The sequence below is a fragment of the Palaemon carinicauda genome, chromosome 30 (assembly GCF_036898095.1).
Source record: "Palaemon carinicauda isolate YSFRI2023 chromosome 30, ASM3689809v2, whole genome shotgun sequence".
In the NCBI taxonomy this organism is placed as follows: Eukaryota; Metazoa; Arthropoda; class Malacostraca; order Decapoda; family Palaemonidae; genus Palaemon; species Palaemon carinicauda.
Window position 1 is genome coordinate 71,945,847 of NC_090754.1, and position 26,959 is coordinate 71,972,805.

A 26,959-nucleotide genomic window follows, 5' to 3' on the forward strand; every position below is an offset into this window, starting at 1 on the left:
CTGTCAGGTGGTTTTTTAAAACCAATTAACAGATTACAAGCTTCTTCATAAGTTCCCAGATGTTGTTCTACAACAGTCATTTTTTTCCACCCTCAACATCAGTTTTAACTTCACCACCATCACATAAAGACGTCTCCAAGAGGGAACCTAAGGGAGGTGCAATCTATTTTGAAATTTAGAGTAATTTCATTTATGTCAGCAATTGATTAAAATGGAAATGCTCTCTGTTCAGTGTACTATAGCTATTGTTACTCACATGCAATTAAAAAAAATAAACGCGAAATAATGATGCGCATTTTTTAAAAGCTCATTATGTTATCCCTCAAAGGTGCAATTCTGACTTGAGTTTATAGTTTAGACCAGCACATTTTCTACTGCAAAGCTTCTGTAAAGATTACCAAGACAAAAAAATAAAATGAAAAAGAGACATAGGTGTCAATTATAAGGTAAAGAATTATTTGCGATTTACTTTATCATAATACTGTACTGTATAAGGATTTATTTGTGATTTACTTCTAGTTTGTGACCTGGGAAGGGGGTTCCAGATATGGGTTGTGACCTGGGAAGGGGGTTCCAGATATGGGTTGTGACCTGGGAAGGGGGGTCTGGAGGGGCTGGCTTCTGGGCTAGGGGTTGTGACTTGGGAACTACTAGGTTAGGTTAAGTGGGTTTGTTAGGTTCTATACATATTTATAAATCTCAAGTGTTAAATAATCCAGTTTTGTCCTGTTTTCTGCCACTTACAGGACATGAACCATATATTTTCCAACTGGTTATCGTGTGTTTAGTTTACATTTCTGGCCATTATTGTTGCTAAAATCACTCGTTTATGACATTTCCCCACCCAAAAAACCTCGGTTTCCCACAGGTGTCCCTCATAATTGTCTTTAAATAAGGGGGTCCAAAAATTCATGATTGGGTAGTTTGTCCCAATAATCATGGTCAGAAATGCATGGAACACAAGGTAGCAAGTAGGAAATATGTATAGTTTATGTATTTGGCTAGAAATTAGAGTATCATATATTTACCTTTTTGGGTAGGAAACGATTTAAAGAAACTGTTTTAACATATAATTACTAGCATATGTAGAATTAGCAATAAACAAGGCCACCAGCTAACTTAAACAAACCACCTAACCTAACAGCCATATACTTAACTGGGGGGGGAGTCGCCCCCACTGCAAACCCCCCTTTACACAGCCATATTAAATATAAGAAAGCCTAAAACCCTTTGTGTACTTAAGTTGGAGGATAAAGGTGAGCTGCACAATTCCGACTCGATATCCAATGCACAATAACCTCACGAATGAATGAGCACCAACCATTTATAGTTTTGTGAGAAATTCTCAATTAATTCTAAACAAATTTATAACTAAATTTAACACCAATACAATTATATACTAGTAACAAATTAGATTATACAGAACAGTATATCTAAATAAAACTTTTAAACCAAGTTACCTTAAAAATCGAAAAGTAAAAACTACACCTTTATTTCACTTTCTTCTTGATTTTCAATACAATATGCCATGTCACAACAAAATACTATTTTGTTAATATCAGGATGGCACTTAGAACCACAGGTGGGGCAAATAGTGTCACTTTCACTTGTAAGAACACTGTGATCTTGACAGTACTTTATTATTCTTTTGATGTTACCACAATTATGCAAAACAATATCTCTATAATTTGAATAACAATTGAGACAAGAACTTGGGAGAAAATCCTCAGAAATTGATGTCGAAGTAGATGGTAAATGACAAACAGCACTATAAGTTGAAGGTTCATAGGTTTCCATGGCTCTCAAAAGACTGAAAAATTAGCGGTTGAAATTGTGTGAAAAGTGTTAGTTTCCTAGTAAAACTCACCTGATTATCATTGGGTAAAAACTATGATGTTTGGGTGACGTCTTGCTACGTAGAATACAGTCGATGATGCAATAATGATATAATCTTTGTTTTTAACATACAAACAAACAAAAGAGAGTTTAGTCTGAAGAGGAATTTGAGAGAGCTATGAAGTCAAGGGATTAGTTATTTTCAGGCAGGTCAAATTTAATTTTGATTTTTAAACAACTTCTAGACCTTGTGTTGCTTAGCTTGAAATGAAACCTTGGACTTCCCTCTTTTAAGTGAAAGTACTTACATTTGATAACTTGCTGGCGGAGCTATTGCATAGAATTACCATGGCTGTAACCTGGGAAGGGGGGTACAGGGGAAAGCCCCGCCTAGCGGTTGTGACCTGGGAAGAGGGGGTCCAGGGGAAAGCCCCGCCTAGCAGTTGTGACCTGGGAAAGGGGGTCCAGGGGAAAGCCCCAGCCTAGCATTTGTGACCTGAGAAGGGGGGTCCAGGGGAAAGCCCCACCTAGCGGTTGTGACCTGGGAAGGAGGGTCCAGGGGAAAGCCCCCGCCTAGTGGTTGTGGCCTGGGAAGGGGGGTCCAAGGGGAAAGCCCCCACCTAGCAGTTATGACCTGGGAAGAGGGGTCCAGGGGAAAGACATCGCCTAGCGGTTGTGACCTGGAAAGGAGGGTCCAGGGGAAAGCCCTTGCCTAGCAGTTGTGACCTGGGAAGGGGGGCCCCCTGCTACCCCCCTTACACTGCTGTATTCTAAGTCAGACATAATAATACATACAGGTGGCCGCTATCGTACATACACCCCAGACTTCACATTTCAACAGACCGCTACGTAAATTATTGTGCCCCAGCCCTATTAAACATACTGTATTAAGAAAATACTAAACTAGCCAGCACTCGTCCATTTCCTTTAGCGAATTCCAGTTTCGCTAGTACTTAAAGTATTGGTAATAGTTTACAACACCACACTCTCCATTTACTCCAAAATAATGCAATCCTGCAGTTTTCATCTTCTTGCATAGTAATTAGGTGGTTATTTAAATTCTGGGAAAGCAACAATTAGCAAGATAAGTTGAGGAAGGGGGAAGGGGTTATAAAAAGAAAATAGCTCTGTTTCCTCATCAAAAGACTTGGAACTGACATGTCAACAAAGTCAACGAAACAGGATTCGTGATGCCAGCATACATAAAAAGAAGTTTGTGATGCCAGCGTACATTTGATATACTGTATATTCAAAATATAGGAGCCTTTGTAGATCAGCGGCCACGTCCTCCCGCGGACATATAAAACGTGAATTTCTTCCCGTTTTCTAACCCTTTGTAAGACGTGGCCGTTGTTCTACAACAGAATGTTCTGCCAAAACTCTAGAATAGAACACTGCCTAACTTGAATGGGCCCACCTAACCTTACCTACAACACCGCCCCCCTGCGACCCCCCTTACACTTGCCTATTCTTAATCGGAAATCATCATACATACATGTGGCCGCTATCACTCATACACACAAGCATATTCTTAATCGGCCGACATCATGCATACATGTGGCCGCGATCACACAAACCAGAAACAGAGAGGGTTGTACTTACATTATTTCCTGTTCAGCTTGCGGATTTATTCGTAACCTCTATAACGGCCCCCTACTTATTCAAAGTCACTGAAGTCCGAGTTTTCAACTGGTATTGGCTTTACCAATCAACTAGTGTGTGAGAGGCAAACTTTTTGTACATAGGGAGAATCTGGTTCTGAGAAAAACCATAAATAAAACTTGCTAATATAACAAACACATCTTTGTACGGTAGCTTTGATCATGAAAAAAAGCTACCGTGGTTAGGGGCGATCTTCTTTCGGCAATAATTATATGAACAACGCCAAAAAAACTTAGCTTTTCCACTATTCGCCGATTTTCCATCATACTTGTAGCGCATTTCACCGATATGACATTTTGCACAAATGCCGGAAAAGTCGCCTAAAAGTCCCATTTTATATAAATATTTTGTAAACTCAGCACTTGTTGTAAAGTTCATAATCCTCAACATACTAGGATTGACTGAATTGAAAAAAGATTCACAAGTATCTACACACTGGTTAGTTGCCATCGCGCCGCGTGGGTAAAGAATGAGCATTTCTGACCCTCGATGGGTGCTCCCGTTTCCGTATTTGAATTTTTAGAAAAAATGAGTTATGATTGGGTGAAAAAGTTAATCCTAGTTAATCCCCAGGTCAAGTGGGGTCCCATTGGGTCGTTTCAAATTGCCGCAGCCGATTAATAATTCAGAATTCCGACGGTATGGCGCTGTTGATTCGATCAGAACGTCATCTACTGTATAGGGAATTCTAGGAACTATGGGAGCGAAAAACTGCGTGGCAAGGTACAGAGCTCGTTCGACTTATAAATTTCATGTCGAATTAGATGGTTTTCAAAATCTTTGTATATCGGTATAGTAAGGACTTACCTTGGATATTTATAACATTCTGAACAGTTAATATTCTATACAAGTTTCCGATAAAGTTGAAAATAAGGCGGCCGCTATCATACATGCAGGTGGCCGCCATCCTACACACATCCCAAAATATACTTAATCAAAAATTGAGTGATTACTCGAAAGTGTCACTATTTGTAAATTGCATATTTTATGAACACCTTTGAGTAATTAATCCATTTTTAACTAAGCATATTTTGAATATACAGTATATCAAATGTACGGTGGCATCACAGACTTCTGTTTATGTACGTTGGCATCACGAATTCTGTTTGGTTGACCGTGTTGACATGTCAGTTCCGAGTCGTTTAGTGAGGACACCGAGTTCTTTTCTTTTTATAACCCATAACCCCTTCCCCCTTCCTCAACATATCTTGCTAATTATAGCTTCCCCAGAATTTAAATAACCACCTAATTACTGTGCAAGAAGATGAAAACTGCAGATTGCATTATTTTGGAGTAAATGGAGAGCGCGGTGTTGTAACCTATTACCAAAGTATCATATATTTACCCAAAGGGTAATGTATATTCCTACCTAGTAATGGTTTGACACTACAATGATTTTAGGTATGGGCTTACCGCCACACTACACACTATTTATCAACTAGGGTTGTACAGCTTGTATGAGGGATAAACAAAATATATAAAATTGACCACCCTTGCGACTGGAACACTCCAGAACAATATATAAGCTCAGCGAGAGCTGTTACAGCAATACGAACTCCATTATAATAAAAAAAATAAATTATAAAATATGAACTTAATAAATAACGTAACCATACCTGCTACGTAGACTAAATTGTGAGATAATGAAAGAAAAAAATCACACTGAAAAACGCAATCACGACCAAAACAAACCAGACTTCGTTAACTTGACACCTGGGTTGCCAGGTTTTCTAAATGAGAATAGGTCAATTTTTAATCAACAGCATCTTTAAAAGGCCAACCCATTAATAGAAAAAGGTCAAAAATATAGTATTTAAGGCTCGGATTTTTTCATATTACTAAAGGGCAACCTATTTAAATACAAAAGGTCAAATTTGAGTTTTTTTTGGCCGGAAAAAAGGCCAAACTGGCAACCCTGTTGACACAACGATCGGTTTAGTCTTCTTCACTTTTGAGATTATTATTTTTTTCTAAATAGAGGATATAAATAATGGATAATATTGTCAAAACTATTCAAATACGAAAATGCTTTACTTGAGGACTACCTGATACACAAAGAGAATTTGTTAACTGATTGCGTCATTTACGTTTAATAATTAGGGTATCGGATGCAGACACTCAATGTATATAGTATTACATACATACATACATACATATATATATATATATATATATATATATATATATATATATATATATATATATATATATATATATATATATATATATATATATATATATATATATATATATATATATGTGTGTGTGTGTGTGTGTGTGTGTGTGTATATATATATATATATATATATATATATATATATATATATATATATATATATATATATATATATATATATATATATATATATATATATATATATAGAGAGAGAGAGAGAGAGAGAGAGAGAGAGAGAGAGAGAGAGAGAGAGAGAGAGAGAGAGAGAGAGAGAGAGAGAGAGAGAGAGAGAGAGAGAGAGAGAGAATATATATGCAAACACACACACACACACACACACACACACACACACACACACATATATATATATATATATATATATATATATATATATATATATATATATATATATATATATATACAATAAAAAATTATTGTCATTGCATTTATTAAACTAAGTACTTTTTCTTCCAAGTTCCTGATTCCAAACTGCTCACTTCGCGACAAAGATAGGTGCAAAGCGCCCAAAATTACACTCAGTATTATAATTGTGAGTTTTTCCTATAACCGCAAACAACTGTTAATTATAATCATGTTTCAATTTCATCCCATTCTGCCTTAAATCATTTAGGATAATACCTTGTTATCAGGTTTGGCATTCATTCTATTGTGGTATTTTTAAAATCTTTCAGATCCACGGTCCATTTTATGTATCACATCAGCTCTTTGTCAAGATTTTGCAATGTATCCACTATCTATTTTTTTCTTGAATTTTCAATATTTTGGCATGAAAATAAATTAACAGCTTTGTCTTCTTGGCATAGGTCACAAACATCATCTACGTATTTAAATTTTACGCTGTAAAGTTCATATCAATTTTATAAATTACGGGTGCTGATTGTATATTAATCGTAAAAGAATGTTTTTAAGCAAAGCAACACGAAACTATATCGCAAATCGCATTCCAGACCATGATAAAAAGAATCCTCCATAGAGAAAATCGATCGGGCAAGTATTATAAAACTTTTCCGTCTATCTCATGCAACTACACCTATGCACCACCAGATCCTTAAATGCTATTTTACCCTCAGTTAAGTAAGAATTAAATAAAGATTCCTTGATATCTAAATAATGTTGTTGATTCACGTACAATTCAATGTAAATTCAAGAATTCCCAATAGTCATTTTGCAAACAAAGTTGTATTTAGATTACTGAAGCTTTGACAGGCCTGATGGTCTAGGGGTATGATTCTCGCTTAGGGTGCGAGAGGTCCCGGGTTCAAATCCCGGTCAGGCCCTTGAGTGAAGTGTTTTTAAAAGACTTGTTTCTTGTACGTCATTTCAAACCGCACGTTAATTCATAATCTGCAATAATAGCTTCCCAAGTGTTTATTAACAACATGCAATAAATAGCTTCCCGAGTGTTAATTCATAACATGCAATAAATAGCTTCCCAGGCGTTAATTCACAACATGCAATAAATAGCTTCCCAAGCATTAATTCACAACATGCAATAAATAGCTTCCCGAGCGTTAATTCATAACATGCAATAAATAGCTTCCCAAGCATTAATTCATAACATGCAATAAATAGCTTCCCAAGCATTAATTCACAACATGCAATAAATAGCTTCCCGAGCGTTAATTCATAACATGCAATAAATAGCTTCCCAAGCATTAATTCATAACATGCAATAATAGCTTCCCAAGTGTTTATTAACAACATGCAATAAATAGCTTCCCGAGCGTTAATTCATAACATGCAATAAATAGCTTCCCGAGCGTTAATTCACAACATGCAATAAATAGCTTCCCAAGCATTAATTCACAACATACAATAAATAGCTTCCCGAGCGTTAATTCATAACATGCAATAAATAGCTTCCCAAGCGTTACTTCATAACATGCAATAAATAGCTTCCCGAGCGTTGATTCACAACATGCAATAAATAGCTTACCAAGCGTTAATTCATAACATGCAATAAATAGCTTCCCGAGCGTTAATTCACAACATGCAATAAATAGCTTACCAAGCGTTAATTCATAACATGCAATAAATAGCTTCCCGAGCGTTAATTCACAACATGCAATAAATAGCTTCCCAAGCGTTAATTCATAACATGCAATAAATAGCTTCCCGAGCGTTAATTCATAACATGCAATAATAGCTTCCCAAGTGTTTATTAACAACATGCAATAAATAGCTTCAATAACGTTATTTCACATGTAATAAATAGCTTTCCCGTGCGTTAATTAATAACCTGCAATAAATAGCTTCCCGAGCGTTAATTAAAAACCTGCAATAAATACCATCCCGGCCATTTATTCATAACATGCAATAAATAGCTTCCCATGCGTTAATTCATAACATGCAATAAATAGCTTCCCAAGCGTTAATTCACAACATGCAATAAATAGCTTCCCGAGTGTTTTTTCACAACATTCAATAAATAGTTTTCCCGTGTGTTACTTAATACCCTGCAATAAATAGCTTCCCGAGCGTTAATTAAATAGCATCCCAGGCATTTACTCATAATCTGCAATAAACACCTTCCTGAGCGTTTATTCATAACCAGCAATAAATAGCTTCCAGATCGTTAATTCATAACATGCAATAAATAGCTTCCCCAGGCATAATTCATAACCTGCAATAAATAGCTTCCTGAACGTTATATCATAACCTGCAATAAATAGATTCCTAAGCATTAATTCATAACATGCAATAAATAGCTTCCCGAACATTAATTCACAACATACAATAAATAGCTTCCCGAGTATTAATTCTTAACCTGCAATAAATAGCTTCCAGAGCGTTAATTCACAACATGCAATAAATAGCTTTCCCATGTGTATATTCATAACAGCCAATAAATAGCTTTCTCGTGCGTATATTCATAACACACAGTACATAGCTTCCCCAGCATTAATTCACAACATGCAGTAAATAGCTTCCCGAGTGTTAATTCATAACACACATAATGTAAATTAAAGATTGCAAAATAGTCACGTTGCAAAGCAACTCGTATTTAGATTGTTCAGGTGTTAACAGGCCTGATGGTCTAGGGGTATGATTCTCGCTTAGGGTGCGAGAGGTCCCGGGTTCAAATCCCGGTCAGGCCCATGAGTGAAGTGTTTTTAAATGAAGTGTATCTTGGAAGAGTGATCTAAGGGAGACAAGAAGAGATAAGATACGGAATGAGGTAATTAGGGGTACCACAGGAGTTAGAAAACTATCAGATAGGATCCAAGAAAGTAGACTGAGGTGGTATGGTCATGTCATGAGAAGAGATGAACAGTATATTGGGAGGAGAGTGATGGAAATGGAGGTACAGGGAACGAGAAGGAGAGGGAGACCAAAGCGAAGGTGGGTGGACTGTATCGAGGATGACCTTCGATCTAAGGGATTAACCGGTGATGTGGTGTGGGACAGAAGTAGATGGAGAAAGCTGACCAAAAACATCAACCACACATACTGTAGAAGTGGGAAAAGATGTAGACAAAGAAGAACAAGAAGTATCTTGGAAGAAGTAAACCTTGTTTGTTACTGTATTTCAAACGAGAGATTTCTCTATAGTATCCGAGCGTTAATTAATAACTTGCAATAAATAGCTTCCCAAGTGTTAATTCATAACCTGCAATAAATAGCTTTCCCAGCGTTAACTCATAACATGCAATAAATAGCATTCGTGTGCATTAATTAATAACCTGCAATAAATAGCTTCCCGAGTGCTAATTCATAACCAGCAATAAATAACTTTCCTGGCGTTAATTCATAACCTACAATAAATAACTTCCCGAGCGTTTATTCAAAACCTGCAATAAATAGCTTCCAGAGGGTTAATTCATAACCTGTAATAAATAGTTTCCCGATCATTAATACACAACCTACATTAAATAGCTTCCCAAGCTTCATAACATGCAATGAATAGCTTCCTGAGCGTTAATTCATAACATGCAATAAATAGCTTCCCAAGCGTTAATTCACAACATGCAATAAATAGCTTCAATAGCGTTAATTCACAATATGCAATAAATAGCTTTCCCGTGCATTAATTGATAACCTGCAATAAATAGCTTCCCGAGCGTTAATTAATAACCTGCAATAAATAGCATCCAGGGGATTTATTCATAACATGCAATAAATAGCTTCCCATGCGTTAATTCATAACATGCAATTAATAGCTTCCCAAGCGTTAATTCACAACATGCAATAAATAGCTTCCCGAGCGTTTATTCACAACATGCGATAAATAGCTTTGCCGTGCGTTAAATAATAACCTGCAATAAATAGCTTCCCAACCGTTAATTAATAACCTGCAATAAATAGCATCCCGAGCATTTATTCATAACCTGCAATAAATAGCATCCCGAGCATTTATTCATAACCTGCAATAAATAGTTTCCCGAGCGTTTATTCATAACCAACAATAAATAGCTTCCAGAGTGTAAATTCATAACATACAGTAAATAGCTTCCCCAGCATTAATTCACAGCATACAATAAATAGCTTCCCGAGTATTAATTCTTAACCTGCAATAAATAGCTTCCAGAGCGTTAATTCACAACATGCAATAAATAGCTTTCCCATGGGTATATTCATAACAGCCAATAAATAGCTTTCTCGTGCGTAAATTCATAACATACAGTAAATAGCTTCCCCAGCATTAATTCACAACATGCAGTAAATAGCTTCCTGAACGTTATATCATAACCTGCAATAGATAACTTCCCAAATGTTAATTCACATGCAATAAACAGCTTCCTGAGCGTTACTTCATAACATGCTATAAATAGCTTCCCAAATGTTAATTAACAACATGCAATAAAAAACTTCCCAAGCGTTAATTCACATGCAATATGTAGCTTCAATAGCGTTAATTCCCAACATGCAATAAATAGCTTTCCCGTGTGCTAATTAATAACCTGCAATAAATAGCATCCAGGGCATTTATTCATAACATGCAATAAATAACTTCCTGAGCGTTAATTCATAACATGCAATAAATAGCTTCCCAAGCGTTAATTCACAGCATGCAATAAATAGCTTCCCAAGCATTTATTCACAACCTGCAATAAATAGCTTTCCCGTATGTTAATTAATAATCTGCAATTAATAGCTTCCCGAGCGTTAATTAATAACCTGCAATAAATAGCATTCCGGGCATTTGTTCATAACCTGCAATAAATAGCTTCCCGAGCGTTTATTCATAACCCGTAATAAAAAGCTTCCAGAGCGTTAATTCATAACCTGCAATAAATAGCTTCCCCAGGCGTAATTCATAACCTGCAATAAATAGCTTCCTGAACGTTATATCATAAACTGCAATAAATAGCTTCCTAAGCGTTAATTCATAACATGCAATAAATAGCTTCCCGAACATTAATTCACAACATACAATAAATAGCTTCCTGAGCATTAATTCACAACATACAATAAATAGCTTCCCGAGTATGATTTCTGAACCTGCAATAAATAGCTTCCAGAGCGTTAATTCACAACATGCTATAAATAGCTTTCCCAAGTGTATATTCATAACAGCCAATAAATAGCTTTCTCGTGCATATATTCATAACATACAGTACATAGCTTCCCCAGCATTAATTCACAACATGCAGTAAATAGCTTCCCGAGTGTTAATTCATAACACACATAATGTAAATTAAAGATTGCCAAATAGTCACGTTGCAAAGCAATTCGTATTTAGATTGTTCAGGCGTTAACAGGCCTGATGGTCTAGGGGTATGATTCTCGCTTAGGGTGCAAGAGGTCCTGGGTTAAAATCCCGGTCAGGCCCATGAGTGAAGTGTTTTTAAAAGAAGTATATCTTAGAAGAGTGATCTAAGGGAGACAAGAAGAGATAAGATACAGAATGAGGTAATTAGGGGTACCACAGGAGTTAGAAAACTATCAGATAAGATCCAAGAAAGTAGACTGAGGTGATATGGTCATGTCATGAGAAGAGATGAACAGTATATTGGGAGGAAAGCGATGGAAATGGATGTATAGGGAATGAGAAGGAGAGGGAGACCAAAGCAAAAGTGGGTGGACTGTATCTAGGATGACCTTCGATCAAAGGGATTAACCGGTGACAGAGATAGATGAAGAAAGCTGACAAGAAACATCGACCGCCCATAGAAGTTCGAAAAGATGTGGACAAAGAAGAAGAAGTATCTTGGAAGAAGTACACCTTGTTCATTATTTCAAACAAGAGATTTCTCTATATTATCCGAGTGTTAATTAATAACCTGCAATAAATAGCTTCCCAAGCGTTAATTCATAACCTGCAATAAATAGCTTTCCGAGTGTTAACTCATAACATGCATTAAACAGCTTTCGCGTGCATTAATTAATAACCTTCAATAAATAGCTTCCCGGGCGTTAATTCATAACCAGCTATAAATAGCTTTCCTGGCGTTAATTCATAACCTGCAATAAATAAATTCCCGAGCGTTTATTCAAAACCTGCAATAAATAGCTTCCAAAGGGTTAATTCATAACCTGTAATAAATAGTTTCCCGGACATTAATACATAACCTGCATTAAATATGTGACGAGCCGAGAGAAGGTTGTGACTCAAAGACAGGTTGAAAGCAACTGAGTGAATTTATTATAGAACACTCAACTTTATATACAAAAGCTCAAAGCAACAAGAAATTTCATGTTAAAAAACAGACACTTACAGAGGAGAAACTCAGACATGTTTATTCTGGTTCTTTTTAGTGCGAGGGAAGAGCGAAGATACAAGCATAATATATACACAAAATGAACTATATACGATCGTGTGAAACACGGTTGGTACATGGCTCCCCCCCTAAAAATGACATACTGTACATGTTAAATAGAGAGAGGCGAACTGTAGGCGGGTCATCTGGCAGGAGATAAGTAGGTTTTAGACGATCAATGGAGACCCAGTCTTCTTTGCCACGAATGTTTAATAGGAATGCTTTCGGACCGCGTCGGATCACAAGGAAAGGGCCCGTGTAAGGGGGGGGGGGGTTAGCAGTGGCTTGCTAGTGTCATTGCGCAGGAAGATGTGCGTTGCAGAGTGCAAGTCTGTTGGTATGTGATGCTTCGCTGGGGCCTTGTAAGTCTGGCGGCATGGAGTAAATCATTCCACGACATGACGTATGCGCTGGAGATCGTCGGAGGAGGTTGTAGAAGGAAAAAATTCGGCAGGGACGACCAACGGGTCCCCATACACCATTTCAGCTGCCGAGACGTCGAGGGCATCTGTAGGAGTGGTCCTTAGTCCAAGGAGGACCCAGGGAAGCTGAGTAAACCAGTTGGAATTCTTGCAGCGGGACATCAAAGCTGCTTTGAGGGTGCGATGAAAACGTTCAACCATTCCAGCGGGGTTGTAGGCCGTTGTCTGATGTAGGGTGATGCCCAGGAGATTCGCTAATGGTGTCCACAATTGAGAGGTGAAAGTGGTACCCCTGTCAGAAGTAATATGCTCAGGGATACCAAATCTTGCAATCCATCCTGAGAGTAAGGCAAATGTACATGAGGCTGACGTTGCAGTTTCCATGGGAATGGCTTCAGGCCAACGAGTGGAGCGGTCGATGACGGTAAACAGGTAACGATGCCCTTGTGATGTGGGTAGGGGGCCTACAACGTCGACGTGAATGCATGCGAAACGACGCTGAGATTGTAGAAAGGTGCCCACTCCTGAATCCGTGTGTCGATGTACTTTGGAAGTTTGGCAAGAAGTACTGGCACGGATCCAATCCTTAGCATCCTTAGAAATGCCGTGCCAAACGAACTTCGCCTTCAGCAGCTGTGCAGTAGAACGGCACGAGGGATGTGAAATGCCGTGAATGAAATCAAACACCTGCCGGCACATGGGAGCAGGAATTCAAGGTCACGGTCTACCAGTACTGACGTCATAGAGGAGGGTGGTGTTGGAGTCTTCGAGGGGGAAGTCTTCCCAACGGAGGGACGTGCAGGATGTCCTACATGCTTGATACTCTGGATCCTGTCGTTGGGCTTCAGCCAAGGCGTTGTAATCCAATCCCAGTTGAATGGCAGCCAATGTGTTTCTTGACATGGCATCGGCAACGGGATTCATTTTCCCAGAGACGTATTGAAGGGTGCAATTGTATTCAGGCACGGCGGAGAGATGTCGGCGTTGCCGGGTGGACCAGGCATCAGACTGTCGAGTGAAGGCGTGCACCAGAGGCATGTGGTCTGTGCGAATGACGAAGGGCGTACCTTTTAAGAAATGGCGAAAGTGACGGACAGCCAAGTGCACCGCCAGCAATTCGCGATCAAAGGTAGAATACGTAACCTGATTCTGCCTTAGACGGTTTTCTGCTGAAGAAGGCCAATGGGCGGGGCGAGCCGTTGACCACCTGTTCGAGTACTGCACCAATAGCGACGTCGCTGGCATCGGTGGAGAGAAGGAGAGGGGCATGTGGGATAGGAAAAGTGAGAGCCGCAGCAGTTGATAGGGCCTTCTTTGCATTGCAGAAGGCCGCTTCTTGAAGGGGACCCCACTTCAGCTCCTTTGGCTTGCCCTTGAGGGAGGCGTAGAGGGGAGCAAGAGTGGCGGCAATGGCTGGCAGAAAACGGTGATAATAGTTGATCATGCCCAAGAATTCCTGCAGAGCTTTGACGGTCGAGGGCGCGGGGAAGTCCTGAACGGCTGCTACCTTCTCAGGGAGGGGATGGACTGCTTCAGGAGTGATGCGGTGCCCTAACAACGACACTTCGTTGTCCCCAAAGGTACACTTGTCGTACCGGACTACAAGGCCGTTTTGTTGCAGGCAGTCGAGCACGATGCACAGGTGACGGAGGTGTTCCTCTTTTGAGGAGGAGAACACAAGTATGTCGTCCACATAACATACACCGAAAGGGAGGTCCCCTAAGATGCCATCCATGAGACGTTGAAACGTGGCCCCAGCATTACGAAGGCCAAAACAGGAGTAATTGAAGGTGTATGTACCAAACGGAGTGGTGATGGCGGTCTTGGGGATGTCTTCTGGGTTCATAGGCACCTGATAATACCCCTTCAGGGGGTCGAGCGTAGAGAAAACCTTTGCTTTGTGCAGGTAGGAGGTCACGTCGGCAATGTTTGGGAGGATGTAGTGATCCGGTTCTGTTTGCATGTTCAGGCGCCTGTAATCCCCGCACGGACGGAGGGAGCCGTCTTTCTTCAGAATGATGTGTAAGGGTGACGACCATGGGCTGGAGGCCTTTTGGCAAAGGCCCATTCCCTCCATATCGGCGAACGTCTGTTTGGCGGCTGCCAATCGTTCTGGTGCCAGACGTCTGAATTTTGCGAAGACTGGGGGTCCCGTCGTCTTGATATGGTGATAAATACCGTGCTTGGCAGGAACCGTGCGCGTTTGGCGAAGTTCTGGACGGAAAACTTCCGGGTACGACGTGAGGAGGTGGGCGTAGGCATCCGTGGGTGCGCTGATGTGGAGAGCGAGGTTAGAAGGGGCGGGTTGAAGAGGTGTCCACATCGACCAGAAGGTGGAAATGAGAGAGGAAATCCGCACCGAGGATTAGCAAAGTGACGTCAGCAACGAGAAACTTCCAATTGAATTTACCATTTCCGAACGATAATGTGAGGTTCTCGTAACCGTAAGTGGGTATTGCAGATCCGTTGGCAGCTACCAAGCGGACGTCGTCAGAAGTAGACAGACTACGTCGTGTCCTGAAGAGTTCCCTTGGCAAAAGAGAACGACAAGCACCCGTGTCTACCAAAAATCGCACGCCCGTTTCTGCATCATGTAAAAAGAAAAGATTAGAAACACTGGAGGCAACCGCCACGAGCGATGGCCTACTTACATGTTTTTTGGCCACTGACAATCCTTGGCACATTTCTTCACGGTTGTCCTGAATCTGAAGTGGTAGTAGCAAAACTGCGGCGGATGGGAGGTAGTAAGTAGCTGTAGAAGTCGTTGGTTGGGGCGCGAGCGATTGGTGGGTGGTGGGTGGCTTTGGCGCCTCTTCGGCGTGTATGTCCTATAGCATTCACGTCAGCTTCGGTTGACGTTGAATAGGCATCCTCTTCGTCAGGGGTGGAGGCGTTGATGGAGGTCTTGAAGTGGCTGTCAATAAGGGCGTCGGCTTTGGTCATCAAGTCCTTTATGGGTAAACTATCGCCATCGGGTATGGCAGCGCGTATAGGTCCGGGTCAACGGCGTATCCAAAGGGCACGAAGTAGGTTCACCTCACGAGGAGAGCCATCTGCGGCAGGTTGCAGGCGAGCGATACTGGTCATTTCCCTGAGGGCAAGCGAAGCCCTTTGGTCCCCCAACGGTTGTTGTGAGAGCTGATAAAGCTTTGCTATACGGGCGGCTGGCGACGGTGAGTACTGCTGCAGAAGGTATGTTTTGAGGGCGTCATACGCTATTGGGGTGTCTCCTTGTTCACAAAGGCAGTCGGATATTTCTGGGAAGCTGTCCTCGGGTATCGCCACGAGAACATAATCTGCTTTGGTGGTTGAGCGAGTCACGCCCTTGATGCGAACCTGGACTTCTGCGCGCTGCAACCAAGCAAACGCCTCTCCGCTGGCGAACGATGAAAGTTTCAATGGGGCAACCGCAGCGCTAACTTTCGTAGAGTCCGCCATAGTACCAACGATGGAGGGGCGAGGGGGGGGGGGTGGAAGGCGGCGGGAGAGAGTCAACTTCCGGGGTCACCAATGTGACGAGCCGAGAGAAGCTTGTGAATCAAAGACAGGTTGAAAGCAACTGAGGGAATTTATTATAGAACACTCTCCTTTATATACAAAAGCTCAAAGCAACAAGAAATTTCATGTTAAAAAAACAGACACTGTTACAGAGGAGAAACTCAGGCATGTTTATTCTGGTTCTTTTTAGTGCGAGGGAAGAGCGAAGATACAAGCATAATATATACACAAACTTAACTATGTACGATCATGTGAAACACGGTTGCTACAAATAGCTTCCCGAGCGTTAATTCATAACTTGCTAAAAATAGCTTCCCAAGCTTCATAACATGCAATAAATAGTTTCCTGAGCGTTAATTAATAACATGCATTAGATAGCTTCCCAAGCGTTAATTCATAAAATGCAATAAATAGCTTTCCGAACATTAATTCACAACATGCAATAAATAGCTTCTAGAGAGTTAATTCACAACATAAAATAAATAGCTTCCAAGGAATTAATTCATAACATACAATAAATACAGTCATATCTCTCTTCACGAAAGACTGCTTACGAAATTTTCAAGGTGCGAAACGAGATGCGAATATTTTTATGACTCAATTTATGAAAAATGTTTCATTTTGAGAGAAGAGATTTGCCTTCCAGGCCGAGAATGAATTAGTCTCCCATCATAAAGAGTTGAAGAAAATGGGTTCAATAAAATAGAGTCCCGAGCGTTTATTCATACCATATAGCTTCCCAAGCAATAATTCTTAACCTGCAATGAATAGCATTCCGAGCGTTAATTCACAAAATGCAATAAATAGGTTCCCGAGCGTAATTCATAACATGCAATAAATAGCTTTCCAAGAGTTAATTCATAAACTATAAAAGAGCCTTCCCATGCGTTAATTCATAATGGTCAATAAATAGCTTTCCCGTGTGTTAATTTATAAAATGCAATAAATAGCTTTCCAAGCGTTAATTCATAACATACAATAAATAGATTCCCATGCGTTATTTCATAATGTATAATAAGTAGCTTTCCAAGCGTTAATTCATAACATACAATAAATAGCTTCTCGAGTGTTAATTCACAACATGCAACAAATACCTTCCCGAGCGGTAATTCATAAAATGCAATAAATAGCGTCATTTCAACATATATGTATGAACACACACACACACACACACACACACACACACACACACACACATATATATATATATATATATATATATATATATATATATATATATATATATATATATATATATATAACACATAGATACCACCGCTAGAGTGTTATTGGATCCTTTGATTGGCCTCTCCTTGGTTACGTTTCATTTTTTCTTTGCCTATACATACACCAAATAGTCTGCGCTATTCTTTCCTCTTACACCTGACAACACTGAGATTACCATACAATTTTTCTTTGCTCAAGGGGTTAACTTCTGTTGAATATTGTTTGATTGTCATACCACGACTCAGGTCCATAGAGTAACACCGATCTCACTAAACTGATATATGGCCCGATTTTTATATGTAATTTCAGGCGATTTGATTTCCAAATTTTACTTAAAAGTAGCCATTGCCTGGTTTGCTTTTCCCAATCTTTCATTAAACTTAAATTATTAAGACCCTGTATTAGAGATCATAGTTTCTAAATATTTAAATGATTCCACCTCATTAATTCTTTCTCCTTCAATGATATTTCATCTTCCATTGCATATTCTGTTCTCATCAACTGTCTTTCTTCTATTAATCTTAAGCCCAATCTCATGTGAAATTTCATGTATTCTGGTAAGCAAGCTTTGCAAGTCCTTTGAAATTTTGCTAATAAGGACAGCGTCATCAACATCCTCTGGGTCCACTAATTTCCTGTTACCAATCCATTCCAATTCTTCTCTGCCATCCCCAACTGTTCTATGTATTACAAATCCATGAGGATGATAGTATATTCCCTTGGAGTACTCCACTGTTCAATGGAAATTCATTTGAAAGGACTCCATTAACATTAACTTTGTACTTGCTATGCTCAAGAATAGACTTAATCAAATTTACATATTTAAAAGGAACTCCATAATAACGCAGGATTCTCCACAAAATTGGCCGGTGCACACTATCAAATGCTTTTTCATAGTCCACAAATGCCATCAAAAGTGAATTTCTATACTCTACAAATTTTGTCAGTATAACTTCTATCTTTTCTAAATCCTGCTTGTTCATCTCTCAGCTTTTCATCAATCTTTCTCTCTAGTCTCTTTAGAATGAGCATACTATATATTTTCATGAGAACTGACGTAAGTGTGATGCCTCTGTAATTGTTGCAATCAGTCAGATCTCCTTTTTTTTGGCATTTTCACCATCACTCCTAGCTCCCATTCATCAGGTTTTGCCTCTTCATTGCACATTCTACAAAATAATCTAGTAAGGATTCTGGGAGTCACTTCATTTCAGGGCAGTATCATCTCGGCAGTTATTCCATCATATCCCGGGGCTTTCCATCCCTAGCGTTTTTTTTTATGATAGCTTCGACCTCAAACATGATGAATTCTTTCAGGGACATATCCAGGTCTTCCTCAACTTCAGGTATATCAATCAAAATATGCCCCTTCATGTCTCCTATTCCTGACCTCATTAAAGTGTTCCATCCAACGTTGTCTTTCTTCATCTTCTGTTGTTATAATTGATTGATTGATTTAAAGTTTTCAGGCATCCTGACATCTAAGGTCATCGACGCCGATATCATTTAGTTTATGTATAAAAAAAAATTAAAGAATATTAAATTAAAATCATAAAAGTTGAATGTCATAAAAGTTAAATAGTTTTCAAAAGACCTGCTTCTGAAATAAATCTAAAAATGGCACTTGCGTGGTAGGACACATCATATCCAAGAATCTTGGCAAGGATGAACCTGCCACCCTCACCTCGAGCCTCAAACAAATATCTATTCCTTAAGTTATTATAATTGGGGCATTCGGTCAACAAATGCCTCACTGTTAGAGGTACTAAATAGTCGTCACAATACGGTTGGTGTTGATCCTTCAGCAGAAACTCGTGTGTCAACTGAGTGTGACCAATACGGAGACGACAAAGAGACATCTCCCATTTTTGGGGCATCATGTTATACCTCCAAGGAGATATGACATTTGTTACCTCTCTCATTTTATTGACATTTAGGCTATCCCAGTGCTGTTGCCATTTATTGCAAACCAATTTCTTGATGTTAGGTAGGAAATCATTACAGGGAATGGGATACCTTCTTGGCAGCAACTCGGATGCAGCATTCTTTGCCAGTGAATCTGCCTTCTTATTCCCAGACACACTTATATGTGCTGGAACCCAACAAAATTGAACTGTTACACCTCTCCGTCCAATAATAAAAAGCTATTCTAAAATCTTTAAAACTAGAGGGTTATTAGAATTAAAAACTTCTATAGCTCGAAGGACACTCCTTGCATCACTAAGAATTGTAAAATTACCCTCCTTCTCCAACACAATTTTCTCGATAGCGGTTAATATGCCATACAGTTCAGCAGTAAATATGGAAGCGGTTAGAGGAAGTGCACCTCTACAATTAAAACCAATACTATGTACTCCAAATCCAACGCCAGGATGAGATTTGGAGCCATCAGTATATATAAAAGTTGATCCTCTTATGTTCTTCAACATGTTCCATAAAAAGAGACCTGGCTTCTAGGTCTGTCATATTCTTCTTAACTCCAATAAAGTATTTACAAAAAGATATCTCTGGTAATTTCCATGGAGGCGTTGATGATACCTTGAATGGGAGTACCTTACTTCTAATTATATCCAGACTGTTTAATAATTGTTTCACCCGTAAGCCATAGGGTTGAGGAGATTTTGGGTGCAACTCAAAGTATGTTGGGTGCCTTACAAGGCTTGCAGTCTGAAAGGCTAAAGAATTAGGGAGTCTTTGCAATCTAAACCAATACCGAATAATAGAAGACATTCGGTAAAGGTCGAGAGGCAACTCTCCAGCATCAACAAGAAGACTTGGGATAGGTGAGGTTCTAAATGCTCCTGTGGACAATCTAATACCAGCATGATGTATTGAATCTAATATCTTTAATCTGGTTGGGGTGGCTGAGGAGTATATTTCACATCCATAACTAATTTTGGAAAAAATCAAGGCCTTGTATAATTTTAAAATAGTATTGCAGTCTGCCCCCACCCCACCCATGATGTATGGGACAATACTTTTAAAAGATTCAGAGCCTCAACACATTTAGGTTTCAATGCTTTTAGGTGAGAAACCCATGTAAGTCTACAATCAAATATCAAACCTAAAAATTTAGCTTCCCCTACACATGGGATATGTTGACCTTTAATGTATATATCCAGGTCTGGATGTGCTCCCCAGATACGACAGAAATGTACAACAGTAGTTTTACTTGTCGAGAACTTAAATCCATTCATATCGGCCCACTGGATAATTTTGTCAATTGAGAGTTGCAGTTTTCTCTCGACCATTGCCATTCTAGCTCCAGCAAATGATATGGAGAGATCATCCACAAATAATGTTGAGAGAACATCCCGAGGAATGGCTGAGGATATCCCATTATTTGCTAGTGCAAAAAGGGTCACACCCAGCACACTACCCCGAGGAACTCCTTCCTGGCACTTACTCTCTGATAGAGTTTGCCCCACTCTCACTTGAAAAACTCTATGTGAAAGAAATGCCTGAATAAATAGTGGAAGTTCTCCTCTCAATCCCAATTCATGAATTGTTTTAAGTATACCATATCTCCAAGTGGTATCATATGCCTTTTCAAGGTCATAAAAGACTGTCACATGGTGCTGTTTGGAAGCAAACACTTCACAAATAGAGGACTCAAGTCGTATCAACACATCAGTTGTTGAGTGCATTTTTCTGAATCCACATTAAATCGGTGATAAAATACTCTTCTTTTCAAGGTACCAAATCAGTCTTCTATTGACTATCTTCTCCATGAATTTACATAAACAAGATGTCAATGCAATAGGTCGGTAGTTTGCTGCTAAAAACTTGTCCTTACCGGGTTTTAAAAAGGCTAAAATAATGGCTAGTTCCCAAACACTTGGATAACTATGATCATGCCATATTCTATTGATAATGCTTAAAATAAATAACTTTGTATCAAAATGTACATATTTAATCATTGCATTTGGAATTCCATCAGGCCCAGGGCCTGTATTGTTACAATTAGTAAGAGCGGAATTATATTCTCTTTCAGCAAAAGGAGAATTATATGACTCTTCCCTTCCTGTTACAAAATTTAAAATTTTCTTTTCCTCACTCCTATACTGGTGACCAGGAACTCCTTCACACTTGCTGGACACATTTGAAAAATGTTCAGCCAAGGCATTGCTGACATCATTTGCTTCAGTCACATACTGACCGTTCACCTTCAACACTGGTGGTGGGTTTGGGGTAAATTTGCCGGCAATCTTTTTTATTTTCCTTTACACAGCAATGGTGGTTTTTAATGTTAATGGAGGAAACAAAAGACACCCATGACTGGCGCCTAGCTTCCTTCATGGCACAACGGAACTGTGCTCAACATTTCTTGTATATAATCAAATTGCCCTCAGTCGAGTCGAGTTAAAGACCTTCTTGTGGCTTTGTGCAGGGCAGTTAGTTCTGAACACCACCAGGGGACTGGTCGTCGTTTGAATAACCCTGTTGTTTTGGGAATTGAATTAACTCCGGCTATATGAAGGGTTCCATTCAGTAAGTCTATGGCATCATCAATATTTTCAAACTGTTCTGCATTTCCTTCAATTTCACTTAGCTCACGAAATTTATCCCAGTCTGCCTTATCAAGATTCCATAGTGGACATCTTTGTAAAGGTGGACCATTGTTGATGTTTATGAATGGTGCACAATCACTAGTATGCCAATCATCTAATGTCCTCCAATCAAAATCAAGGAGACAGTTAGAATTTGCAATTGAAAGGTCGATGCATGACAAGGTACCCGTCTGTACATGGAAGTGTGTGGGCTCTGACATCCACGTTTTCCACAATTGATGATATAATATTGCCCCTGGTGTTTGCTAAAACACCACCCCACAAAGGATGTCTACCATTCAAATCTCCAAGTAAAAGAAAAGGTTGAGGGAGCTGTTGAATCACCCCTACTAAATCTTCATATGATATGTTATTGTTAGGAGCCAAATACAGCGAACCGATTGCATATTTTCTCCCTATATCATTCTGTACAACCACTGCCTGCAGAGGTGTACGGACAGATAAAGGTATTTGGGGAACATCTTGACGAACGTATGTGAGACTTCCGTCATGGCTCCCCACTCCGTGATCATAAGGTGTCCTATAGCTAATATATTTGCGAGGACAAGGGGTATTAGAATCAAGCTTGCTCTCCTGTAGACTTACGATTATGGGGGAATGCTCGTAAACTAAGAGCTTAAGTTCTTCATATTTGGCCCTTAAACCCTGACAATTCCATTGCAAAATGGAGGAAAAAACTATGGTTTATTATTTGGAAGACCTTTTAGATGAAGTCTTGCCATTAGCAATTTTTGATCTAATGCTATTTCCCGGTGGTTTTATTAGAGAGGGTCTTGATAAATATTGTTTATAATTTGTGATTTTCTTGTTGTCCTTCTGATCCAATTGTTGAGGGGGATGGTGGACCTCAACCTGAATTTCTGATTTATTTAAATTGTCTTCTGGTTGATCAGAAACATCAACAGACAAAACATCATATTTATTTGATGTCATTACTATAATATTTCTTATGGAAGGGGGTGAGAGAGATGGAGGTCTCTCTCTTTTCCTATTTATAGGTGGTGAGGATCTACCAGGTTTTAGCACCTTCCCTACCACAGGTGCACCTGGTAACTGTTTCGGGTGGAACCTCCGTCAAATCAGGCAAGGACACGGCCTGAGAGAGGTTAGTACTATTGCTGGTAATGGGAATGAAGTTTGTATAGAAGTGGGTAGTGCCGCAGTTTTAATACACAGTGGCAAAGCCTTGGAAGGCAATATGCTTATCTTGTCACGTAAAACTTTACTATCATTAGATGATGTATTTCTTTCCTTGGAGTTACTGGCAGCACTATGTGGGTTTGATGTCTCCTTAGGTATATTTTCTCTTGATTTCAGTGCCTTTACATAGCTGTTTTTCTTTTTTTTCAGTAGTCTTTTGGCATGTCCTACACTTATGTGTTCTACACTGGATTTGTTGAGGGCTGCTTCTTCAACCTTGTAAATATCGCAGCTCCAGTCAGTGGATTTAAGGTTTGAATTGCAGTTCAAACAGCTGGGCTCAAGTGTACAGTCTCCATGATAAGGTCTGGAACAGATGCTACATATTTTTTTCATTTTTACAAACTTTAGTGACAGAATTTGGAAGAGTGTGTGAGAGAAGGAAGTTGAGAGTTAATGTGGGTAAGAGTAAGGTTATGAGATGTACGAGAAGGGAAGGTGGTGCAAGGTTGAATGTCACGTTGAATGGAGTTACTTGAGGAAGTGGATCAGTTTAAATACTTGGGGGCTGTTGTTGCAGCAAATGGTGGAGTGGAAGCATATGTACGTCAGAGAGTGAATGAAGGTTGCAAAGTGTTGGGGGCAGTTAAGGGACTAGTAAAAAATAGAGGGTTGGGCATGAATGTAAAAAGAGTTCTATATGAGAAAGTGATTGTACCAACTGTGATGTATGGATCGGAGTTGTGGGGAATGAAAGTGACGGAGAGACAGAAATTGAATGTGTTTGAGATGAAGTGTCTAAGAAGTATGGCTGGTGTATCTTGAGTAGATAGGGTTAGGAACGAAGTGGTGAGAGTGAGAACGGGTGTAAGAAATGAGTTAGCAGCTAGAGTGGATATGAATGTGTTGAGGTGGTTTGGCCATGTTGAGAGAATGGAAAATGGCTGTCTGCTAAAGAAGGTGATGAATGCAAGAGTTGATGGGAGAAGTACAAGAGGAAGGCCAAGGTTTGGGTGGATGGATGGAGTGAAGAAAGTTTTGGGTGATAGGAGGATAGATGTGAGAGAGGCAAGAGAGCGTGCTAGAAATAGGAATGAATGGCGAGCGATTGTGACGCAGTTTCGGTAGGCCCTGCTGCTGCCTCCGATGCCTTAGATGACCGCGGAGGTAGCAGCAGTAGGGGATTCAGCATTATGAAGCTTCATCTGTGGTGGATAATGTGGGAGGGTGGGCTGTGGCACCCTAGCAGTACCAGCTGAACTCGGTTGAGTCCCTTGTTAGGCTGGAGAAACGTAGAGAGTAGAGGTCCCCTTTTTTTTTTGTTTCATTTGTTGATGTCGGCTACCCCCCAAAATTGGGGGAAGTGCCTTGGTATATGTATGTATGTACAAACTTTAGAAGGATGTCCAAATTTGAAACACTTGAAACATTGTAAGGGCTTTTGTTTGAAAGGTCGAACTTTTATTCTTTCATTTTCAATATCGATGTGGAAAGGCACACCGGCATCCTGGAAAGTAAGGATAATCATTGACGTTCCAGGAATCTTATGCACTTTCCACACTGTTAATGGGCACATGGCTAGTATTTCCTCTTCTGTAAATTCATACAGATCTTTATTGAAAACTATTACCCTTCCGTAACTAAAATTTAGGTGGGGTTTGACATCTAACATATCCTCATCACTGCTTGTCTTAATGTTAGACAGTATTACTGATTGCGTGTATGATTTTACATGGGTTAGGAAGCTATTTTCCCCAAAGTGAAATATATCACCTGGTGCATTGGTTCCTATCTTTTTCTGAATTAGTTTGCTAATTTTAAAATAATTCCCATTACTCCCTTTAGGCTCGGTAACAAGCCACATTGGTGGTTTTGGCTTTCTATAGTTATATAGATATCTTTCTCAAACCAGTCAGTGGGTCTATATACATACAAATTGTTTGGTATCTTATCACATAGGGCACCCATGACATTTAAGTTATTAATTTTGATATTATTGATGTTACGTATTGCATTGAATGCTTCTTCATGATTATTATAAGATATCCATGAATGCCATTTTTCATTTTCAAGTTTCATTCTAATTTCTTTTATCACTCCATAGCATTTAAATGCTTTATATAGCATATCATAATCAGTATTCATTGGAATTTGGGTAACATGAAGGATTCGAAGTTTCCCTTTGTTACCCGACTTATTTGGTTTTAAAACATTAGTAGAGGGGTCCTTTTTTGTTCCAAGGTCATCAGCAGAATTTTCCTTTATAGAATTAGCAGAGGTTGTCAACTGTGCCGGGGGAGAGTCAGCGTATCCAGGGGATGGGGGTTCGTTACTTAAAGAATCCATTAGACGATAGAGAGAGAAAAGGGTTAGTTTGATGTACCTGCTCGAGAATATTAGGCCATCACACGTCAAAAAGGAAATTTGCACCCTCCACTATCGGTACAATGAGAGAAAAGGGTTAGTTTGATGTACCTGCTCGAGAATATTAGGCCATCACACGTCAGAAAGGAAATTTACACCCTCCACTATCGGCACAATGAGAGTATACTTCCCAGATGGTCCACTCCATACCCTACCCGAAGGATAGCATCAAAACAGATATAGAGGCACAGGTGTAAAAGCTGAACCTGCCTGTTAGGACTGAGACCAAGAAATTATGGAATCATCCTCCCCATATCTATAATGACGGGCTTCCGGCCAAAAGCCAAGAGTCCTACCCCAAACATTGGATCCCCCTGGATTCCGAAGACCCAACACTTGAGAATAGTTCCGCCAAAAAGGTCCAAACCATCTTCGGGATGGCTGAAATCATCCAATACTATCACATATAGCTTTGAATGCAAACACCTCCCAACCGTGATACCTCCTCCCACTCATCAAAGCAGGCAGCAATAAAGGATGTATGAACATCCCCGCCGGGGCTACAATGTATGTAAAAACATCCAAGCCATAGGAGAAAAAAAAAAAAAAAAAAAAAAAAAATATATATATATATATATATATATATATATATATATATATATATATATATATATATATATATATATATATATACATATATATGTATATACTATATGCACATATATAATGAGGGAAATTTTTCTCATAGAGTTTGGAAAGCAACACGAAAGAAAGTTTATAAAATTAGGAGAAGGTCGAAGTAATATTGAGAGAAAGAAAAAGATGAAGGAGAAAAATTTAGATTCGAACTGGGGGAGCAATTTCTCCAAGTTCAAGAGCCCTCTTGCCCGTCACCAAGTTTCAGCACGGGAATGAAATGCCGTGCTGAAGCTCAATGACTTCATCAAGTCATTCTCTCATTAAGAGGGTCTGTTGTTATAACAGATCCATTTATCTTTTTGATGAGTTTATGCTTCTTTTTTTGCCCCAGTAGAGATTTCATTAACAATTCCATGAGCAAGTCTTACACCATAGCTACTCCCTGAATTCAAAGCTTTTCAGCCTCATCTGATTTCCAGTCTAAATATTCTCTCCAGTCATTCCCGGCTTATCTTTCGACCTTCTAATCAATACTGGAATACTTAGCACGTCCTACCTTGTAATTTTCTTTACTTCCTCAGAAACTTTCAACAATAAATTTCTGTCTCTTTCTTCTTTTTATAGTACCCAATGATAAAACAATTGCATACATAAATATATGGAAAATGAATTTGCGCTCACGAACAAGATAATCACAGACAG

At 39.4% G+C, this 26,959-nt stretch overlaps 1 protein-coding gene and 2 non-coding genes across 5 annotated transcripts in view; 2 read left to right on the forward strand and 1 right to left on the reverse strand.

Annotated features, from left to right (window-relative positions):
• Ttc1 (Tetratricopeptide repeat domain 1) overlaps positions 1-26,959 on the reverse strand; it is a 538,489-nt gene that overhangs the window by 50,795 nt on the left and 460,735 nt on the right. Inside the window, exons 1-2 of one of the 3 annotated variants that reach the window (XM_068354057.1) lie at positions 5,424-5,445; positions 5,115-5,211 (exon numbers count right to left, since the gene is read on the reverse strand). The exons of the other annotated variants lie outside the window; for them this stretch is intronic. The gene's annotated coding sequence lies outside the window, so the exon portion shown is untranslated. Of the gene's footprint in view, positions 1-5,114; positions 5,212-5,423; positions 5,446-26,959 lie in introns of those variants that run through there. 3 annotated transcript variants of the gene reach the window in all.
• Positions 6,901-6,972, forward strand: TRNAP-AGG (transfer RNA proline (anticodon AGG)). Its single transcript has one exon. It is a non-coding gene; the product is annotated as a tRNA-Pro (tRNA).
• Positions 8,722-8,793, forward strand: TRNAP-AGG (transfer RNA proline (anticodon AGG)). Its single transcript has one exon. It is a non-coding gene; the product is annotated as a tRNA-Pro (tRNA).